The 8,260-nt window shown below is 50.5% G+C and overlaps 1 protein-coding gene across 1 annotated transcript in view; it reads right to left on the reverse strand.

The window, feature by feature from the left end:
• Window positions 1-6,702: 6,702 nt before the first annotated feature.
• LOC132590986 (waprin-Phi1-like) overlaps window positions 6,703-8,260 on the reverse strand; it is a 15,409-nt gene continuing 13,851 nt past the window's right edge. The window contains exon 4 of the mRNA XM_060263876.1: window positions 6,703-6,897. The gene's annotated coding sequence lies outside the window, so the exon portion shown is untranslated. The remainder of the gene's footprint in view (window positions 6,898-8,260) is intronic.

An 8,260-nucleotide genomic window follows, 5' to 3' on the forward strand; every position in this document is an offset into this window, starting at 1 on the left:
AAGCTCTTGCCTATTAAAAAGAGTTGTGCTTTGCTTAAATAACTAAGCTCCGATGTGAAGACCCCTGACGTTTCACTGTGCGACAAGAGAGAAGTCTAGGGATGCCAAGTCCAATTTAAGAAATATCTGGGGACTTTGGGGGTGGAGCCAGGAGACTTTGGGGGTGGAGCCAAGATCAAGGCTGTGGCAAGCATCGTTGAACTCCAAAGGGCGTTCTGGCCCTCACATTTAAAGAGACCGCACATCTTTTCAATGCCTTCCTTCCATAGGAAATAATGAAGGATAGGGGCACCTTCTTTTGGGGCTCATAGAATTGGACCCCCTGGTCCAATCTTTTTGAAACGTGGGGGGGTATTTTGGGGAGAGGCACTAGATGCTATACTGAAAATTTGGTGCCTCTACCCCAAAAAACAGCCCCCCCCAGAGCCTCAGATACCCACGGATCCATTCTCTATTATTTCCTATGGGAATAAATCTCCATAGGGAATAAGAGTTCCCAGCAGAAATTTCCCTCCCCTCCCCCCGCTTTCTGACAACCCTGAAACGGGGGGAGGGCCTCCAAACCGGGGGATCCCCTGCCCCCACCTGGGGATTGGTAACCCTAGAGAAGTCCCTCTCAAATGGCTCCAATTGGGGCTCCCAGCTGTGAAAGCTAATAAGAAAAGCAGAACTAACCAGTTCAGAGGCCTACATTGTGTACAAATCAGATGAAGCGTCACGTTACAGCCGGCTTCAGCCCTGAGAGCCGTGGCTAGTTTAAATATTAACACTTTTCTGTTTGTTGACTTTGTGATTTCATTGTATGTTTTTAATCTCGCCACTGTCTCTTCCCGGTTTCTGGAGAGGTGGTATATAAATGTGCGGAATCAATAAACGGAAGGTATGAACTGGACGGGAGCGGGGGATGCCCAACGGATGACCAGGGCTGGAGGGAAGGGCTGGCACCAACGTGGGCAGTGGCAGAAGGTTGTTCGATCGATTTAACTTATTTAATTTATATAACTTAGACCCCACACAATCCCACAAGTAGGCTCAGGGCAGCTTACAATAAAACCCCATAAAAACAGTCGAAACAGTCAAAATAATCAAACGACGAATGGCCCAGTAAACATCCCAGTAAAAACCAAAACTCCATGCCTCATGTCAGACAGAGATGGTACCCCACAAGTAGGACTGCCAAGTCCAATTCAAGAAATATCTGGGGAGAGCCAGTTTGGTGTAGTGGTTAAGTGTGCGGACTCTTATCTGGGAGAACCGGGTTGGATTCCCCACTCCTCCACTTGCACCTGCTGGAATGGCCTTGGGTCAGCCATAGCTCTGGCAGAGGTCGTCCTTGAAAGGGCAGCTGCTGTGAGAGCCCTCTCCAGCCCCACCCACCTCACAGGGTGTCTGTTGTGGGGGAGGAAGGTAAAGGAGATTGTGAGCCGCTCTGAGACTCTTCGGAGTGGAGGGCGGGATATAAATCCAATATCTTCTTCTTCTTCTTCTTCTTCTTCTTCTTCTTCTTCTTCTTTGGGGGTGGAGCCAGGAGACATTGGGGTGGAGTCAGGAGGCATTGGGGGTGGAGCCAGGAGACACTGGGGGTGGAGCCAGGAGATGCTGGGGGTGGAGCCAGGAGACACTGGGGGTGGTGCCAGGAGCCAGGGTGTGACAAGGATAATTTAATTACAAAGGGAGTTCTGCCATCACATTCAAAGGGACCGCACACCTTTTAAATGCCTTCCCTCCTAGGGTTGCCAAGTCCAATTCAAGAAATATCTGGGGACTTTGGGGGTGGAGCCAGGAGACATTGGGGTGGAGCCAGGAGCAAGGGTGTGACAAGCATAATTGAACTCCAAGGGAGTTCTGGCCATCACATTTAAAGGGAATGCACACCTTTTAAATGCCTTCCTTCCATTGGAAATAATGGATAAAGGCACCTTCTTTTGGGGCTCATAGAATTGGACCCCCTGGTATAATCCTTTTGAAACTTGGAGGGTATTTTGGGAGAGGCATCAGATGCTATGCTGAAAATGTGGTGCCTCTACTTCAAAAAACAGCCCCCCCCCCAGAGCTCCAGATACCCACAGATCAATTCTCCATTATACCCTATGGGAATCCGTCTCCATAGGGAATAACGGAGTGCCCAGCAGACATCCCCCCCCCTGCTTTCTGATGACCCTGAAGTGCGGGGAGGGCCTCTGAAGTAGGGCACCCCCTGCTCCCACTTGGGAACTGGTAACCATACCCACAAGGCCCCAGTGCCCGATTCATATCGGTGGGTCACTGGGAAAGGGGCCATAAACAGGGGAGGCCCGAAAAACTGGACACCCACCACCTCACCCAAAAACTTGATGGGGGATGCACTGACCTGCGTTCCCCCCTTCCCAAATGAGTTCCTGACCATTGTGTTGCAAGCAGCCCCAGGAAGACTCCCAGACGTCTGTCTCAAGTGGACATTGGACAGACCGCTGCTTTCCCTTTTCAAGAGAAGACAGCACTCAGTGTTCTGGAGATTCTTCTTCCATTCTTCTTTGACACACGATCTTCCTTTCACCCAGGAATGAAGGCCCAGTAAGGTCTGCTTTGCAAGAACTTATACTTACCTCGATCAAAGCCATCTGCTTTGCAAGACAGCTCCTCTAGGAACACCATGATGATGATGATATTGGAAACATATCCCGCCCTCCACTCCGAATTTCAGAGTTTTAGAGCTGCTCCCAATCTCCTTTCCCTTCCACCCCGACAACAGACACCCTGTGAGGTGGGTGGGGCTGAGTGGGCGCTCACAGAAGGTGCCCTTTCAAGGACAACCTCTGCCAGAGCTCTGGCTGACCCAGGGCCATTCCAGCAGCTGCAAGTGGAGGAGTGGGGAATCAAACCCGGTTCTCCCAGATAAGAGAGCTCTGGCTGACCCAAGGCCATTCCAGCAGCTGCAAGTGGAGGAGTGGGGAATCAAACCCGGTTCTCCCAGATAAGAGAGCTCTGGCTGACCCAGGGCCATTCCAGCAGCTGCAAGTGGAGGAGTGGGGAATCAAACCCGGTTCTCCCAGATAAGAGAGCTATGGCTGACCCAAGGCCATTCCAGCGGCTGCAAGTGGAGGAGTGGGGAATCAAACCCGGTTCTCCCAGATAAGAGAGCTCTGGCTGACCCAAGGCCATTCCAGCAGGTGCGAGTGGAGGAGTGGGGAATCAAACCCAGTTCTCCCAGATAAGAGAGCTCTGGCTGACCCAGGGCCATTCCAGCAGCTGCAAGTGGAGGAGTGGGGAATCAAACCCGGTTCTCCCAGATAAGAGAGCTATGGCTGACCCAAGGCCATTCCAGCGGCTGCAAGTGGAGGAGTGGGGAATCAAACCCGGTCTTCCCAGACAAGAGAGCTCTGGCTGACCCAAGGCCATTCCAGCAGGTGCGAGTGGAGGAGTGGGGAATGAAACCCGGTTCTCCCAGATAAGAGAGCTCTGGCTGACCCAAGGCCATTCAAGCGGCTGCAAGTGGAGGAGTGGAGAATCAAACCCGGTTCTCCCAGATAAGAGAGCTCTGGCTGACCCAAGGCCATTCCAGCAGCTGCAAGTGGAGGAGTGGAGAATCAAACCCAGTTCTCCCAGATAAGAGAGCTCTGGCTGACCCAAGGCCATTCCAGCGGCTGCAAGTGGAGGAGTGGAGAATCAAACCCGGTTCTCCCAGGTAAGAGAGCTCTGGCTGACCCAAGGCCATTCCAGCAGCTGCAAGTGGAGGAGTGGAGAATCAAACCCGGTTCTCCCAGATAAGAGAGCTCTGGCTGACCAAAGGCCATTCCAGCAGCTGCAAGTGGAGGAGTGGAGAATCAAACCCGGTTCTCCCAGATAAGAGAGCTCTGGCTGACCCAAGGCCATTCCAGCAGCTGCAAGGGGAGGAGTGGGGAATCAAACCCGGTTCTCCCAGATAAGAGAGCTCTGGCTGACCCAAGGCCATTCCAGCAGCTGCAAGTGGAGGAGTGGGGAATGAAACCCGGTTCTCCCAGATAAGAGAGCTCTGGCTGACCCAAGGCCATTCCAGCAGCTGCAAGTGGAGGAGTGGAGAATCAAACCCGGTTCTTCCAAATAAGAGAGCTCTGGCTGACCCAAGGCCATTCCAGGAGGTGCAAGTGGAGGAGTGGGGAATCAAACCCGGTTCTCCCAGATAAGAGAGCTCTGGCTGACCCAAGGCCATTCCAGCAGGTGCAAGTGGAGGACTGGGGAATCAAACCCAGTTCTCCCAGATAAGAGAGCTCTGGCTGACCCAAGGCCATTCCAGCTGCTGCAAGTGGAGGAGTGGGGAATCAAACCCGGTTCTCCAGATAAGAGATCTCTGGCTGACCCAAGGCCATTCCAGCTGCTGCAAGTGGAGGAGTGGGGAATCAAACCCGGTTCTCCCAGATAAGAGAGCTCTGGCTGACCCAAGGCCATTCCAGCAGCTGCAAGTGGAGGAGTGGGGAATCAAACCCGGTTCTCCCAGACAAGAGAGCTATGGCTGACCCAAGGCCATTCCAGCAGCTGCAAGTGGAGGAGTGGGGAATCAAACCCGGTTCTCCCACATAAGAGAGCTCTGGCTGACCCAAGGCCATTCCAGCAGGTGCAAGTGGAGGAGTGGGGAATCCAACCCGGTTCTCCCAGATAAGAGTCCACACACTTCGCCACTACACCAAATCATGAGAACAAGTTGGCCAAACCGTAGCTTAACCAGCAGCCCAAACTCAGCAGAGTTTCCAACCAGTTTGTGGTATTTCTTTGTGGTTGGCTGACCAGGTAAGCAGGGAACTCTTAGCTTAGAGCTAAACAACAGAATAGAATGCCCAGTGCTGAAATCTGGCCAAGTCGCCTGAGAGGGCGCATTCCTACAACTTTGCCTTTAGTTTGTGTGCTGGAAAGTAACCTGAGCAACTGTTGCCTTTATTTTCCTCCCACATCAGGGAAGGGAAATCAGAACTTTATTGCTTGTGGGGAGGTGTCCCCCTTTTGGATGCTTTAACTTAGCAGCTGGGCAATGTTTCCACATAGGTCTCCCCACACACACTGCTCTGACTCCATACTGCTTCAGTTTATCCCAATTTTTGTGCCTTTGATTTGTCCATGTTTGTTTGTTTGTGTTTCTGACCCCGCCCCCCCGCCGCCCGTTCTTTTGAGACCACTTTTACCCAATATTTTTTCTAGAAACTGATTATGAGTCAGTGTCCTTCTCATGCATAATGTTTCTGACGCTTTTCTTTGTCCCACCCACTCCCTCTCACATACGATACAGCAGGGGTGGGCAAACTGTGGCTCTTTCACACATATTTCGTGGCTCTCGAAGCCCCCGTCGCCCTGTCAGCTGGCTTGGAGAAGGCATTTGTCTCTTTAAATAAGAGACAAATGTTGGCCGCTTGGAGAAGCATTTAAAGTTGTTTTCTTTCCACCTTCCCCAACTATTCTTCCTCCCTCCCTTCCTCCTCCCTCCCTCCCACCTCTGACATTCATGTCTTGCAGCTCTCAAACATCTGATGTTTATTCTATGTGGTTCTAACGTTAAGCAAGTTTGTTTGTTTGTGTTTCTGCCCCCCCCCTTCTTTTGAGACCACTTTTACCCAATGTTTTTTTTCTAGAAACTGATTATGAGTCAGTGTCCTTCTCATGCATAATGTTTCTGATGCTTTTCTTTGTCCCACCCACTCCCCCTCACATACGATACAGCAGGGGTGGCAGCTTGGAGAAGCATTTAAAGTTATTTCTTTCCACCTTTCCCAACTATTCTTCCTCCCTCCCTTCCTCCTCCCTCCCTCCCACCTCTGACATTCATGTCTTGCAGCTCTCAAACATCTGATGTTTATTCTATGTGGTTCTAACGTTAAGCAAGTTTGTTTGTTTGTGTTTCTGCCCCCCCCCTTCTTTTGAGACCACTTTTACCCAATGTTTTTTCTAGAAACTGATTATGAGTCAGTGTCCTTCTCATGCATAATGTTTCTGACGCTTTTCTTTGTCCCACCCACTCCCCCTCACATACGATACAGCAGGGGTGGCAGCTTGGAGAAGCATTTAAAGTTATTTCTTTCCACCTTTCCCAACTATTCTTCCTCCTTCTTTCCTCCCTCCCTTCCACCTCTGACATTCATGTCTTGCAGCTCTCAAACATCTGATGTTTATTCTGTGTGGTTCTTACGTTAAGCAAGTTTGGGCACCCCTGCAATACATCGATATAATGATAGGTTCAGCACCAGTTTTCATTTTTTTAAAAAAGAAGTAAGTTTCTAGACGCCTCCCTTGCAGAGAAAGGCCCTTTCCCTTATATCTCTGTGAAGGAGGAAGCTAGAGACTTACTTTTCAAAAAAATGAAAGCTGGGAATTCAGAGAACCTGCTAAGCTTATCGTTGCAATGCTATATTGATATAAGCATGCCCCAAAAGCTGAGAAGGGTGTGTGCGTGCTGTGATGTCACCAGGGATGTCCACAACAATGACACCGATGATGACAGCCCCCGCCCTAAAAAAGTATCCTGATTATTTAAGACACGTGCAGAAGAAAATCAACGGACTCCACGACTGTGAAAATGCAGAGGGAAGGCAGATGCACGAAAGAGCCCTGCCCCAAACTGATTCCACTGCTTGCGGATCAACCACCAAGAAAATCAGGACTACATCAAGGGTGCAGAAAAGCCCTGTGTGTCTGCACATGTGCAAAGCAAAGGAGACGGGGGCTCTGAGGGGAGGTGCGGACGAAGCCACAGGAGACAGATTGCTGTGGAAAGTGCAAGTTTTACTGGGAAAGTGCCTCAGGGGCTCCATCAGGAGGTGGAAGACGGAGAAGCTGCCAGGCGGAGAAGGAGGTGGTGGGAAGGAAGAAGAGTGATGCCATCATACCCTCAAGGACCAGTTCGGGAGAGGCAGCAGATTGCTTGACTGCAGCTGCTCTGCATTGTCTGGGTTGCGTCTGTGGAGAGAAGGCCCAAGACTGGTCAGCCACTGTTCATTGGAAGAAAGGAGGGACATACATAAAGCTGCTTCCTGCTGAATCAGACCCCCTCAGTCCATCAGAGTCAGTCTTCTCTACTCGCACTGGCAGCGGCTCTCCAAGGTCTCAGGCAGAGAAAGATCTTTCCCTGCGCCTCTAATCTTCTTTAACTGGAAATGCCGGGGATTGAACCTGGGACCTTCTGCACACCAAACAGATGCTCTGCCACTGAGCCATGGCTGGGAGTTAAAATAGAACATTTCTGACCATGGGATTTTACCCGGCATAGTTCTAAGTTTATCGAAGTTTGCCTTTCTGAAGTCCAACCTATAAGTCTGACTACGTATAGCTTTTCCCTTCCCTAAGACTGTAAATTCCAAAATCACATGGTCATTACTGCCCAGGGTGCCCACTATTTCCACTTCTTCGATCAGTTCTTCCTTGTTGGTGAGAATCAAACCCAAGATAGCAGACCCCCTTGTTTCCTTCTTCGCTTTCTGGAAAAGGAAGTTGTCAGCAAGACAAGTCAGGAATCTATTTGACCTTTTATTTTAAGCAGACTTGGACTTCCAACAGATGTCCGGGTAATTGAAATCTCCCATGATCACTTCCCTTCTCTTGAAGAACTTTGCAATCTGCTGTAGAAGTATCTCATCCAAGTATCCAGCTTCTCAGCCAAATACCAATAATAATACCAAACTTGCTCTGATTTAAGTAGTAACCTTTAATTATAGGTGTTAGAAGGCCCATTGGAATTTTGGTCTAAATGGAACAGCTGGCATTTCAACTTTGGCATGATACAGGTGCTCACGACATTGTCTCAGTCCTCCTTTCAGCAGCTCTGTGGGGGAGATCTATCCTGGCTGCGGAGAGGGGCCTAAGGATGGGCCAAGAATGCTGAGCCAGATTCCCATAGAATGACCCCACAGCTGAGGAGAGAGTCAAAGCTGAACCTTCCCAGCTTTGAGAACTCTGATGCGCCCGACTTTGCATGTGGTGCATCAGCTCATGGCCGTTTCCGTGGCGGTGCAGGCAGTGACAGCTGAGGTCAATCCCTCTACAAGGGCCTCTGTCAGAGCACTGGTCCAGCTCACACCTGGTGCAGGTATGGCTGATGTGTTAGGTCAGGGGTGCCCAAACTTGTTTAATGTAAGAGCCACACAGAACAAATGTCAGATGTTTGAGAGCTGGAAGGAAGGGAGGAAGGAAGGGAGGGAGGAAGGAAGGAAGGAAGGAAGGAAGGAGGAAGGAAGGAAGGAAGGAAGGAAGGAAGGAAGGAAAAGAGGAGGGAGGGAGGGAGAGGAGGAGGAGGGAGGAGAGGGAGGGAGGGAAGGGAGGAGGG

The sequence above is a fragment of the Heteronotia binoei genome, chromosome 2, assembly GCF_032191835.1.
Source record: "Heteronotia binoei isolate CCM8104 ecotype False Entrance Well chromosome 2, APGP_CSIRO_Hbin_v1, whole genome shotgun sequence".
Lineage (NCBI taxonomy): Eukaryota > Metazoa > Chordata > Lepidosauria > Squamata > Gekkonidae > Heteronotia > Heteronotia binoei.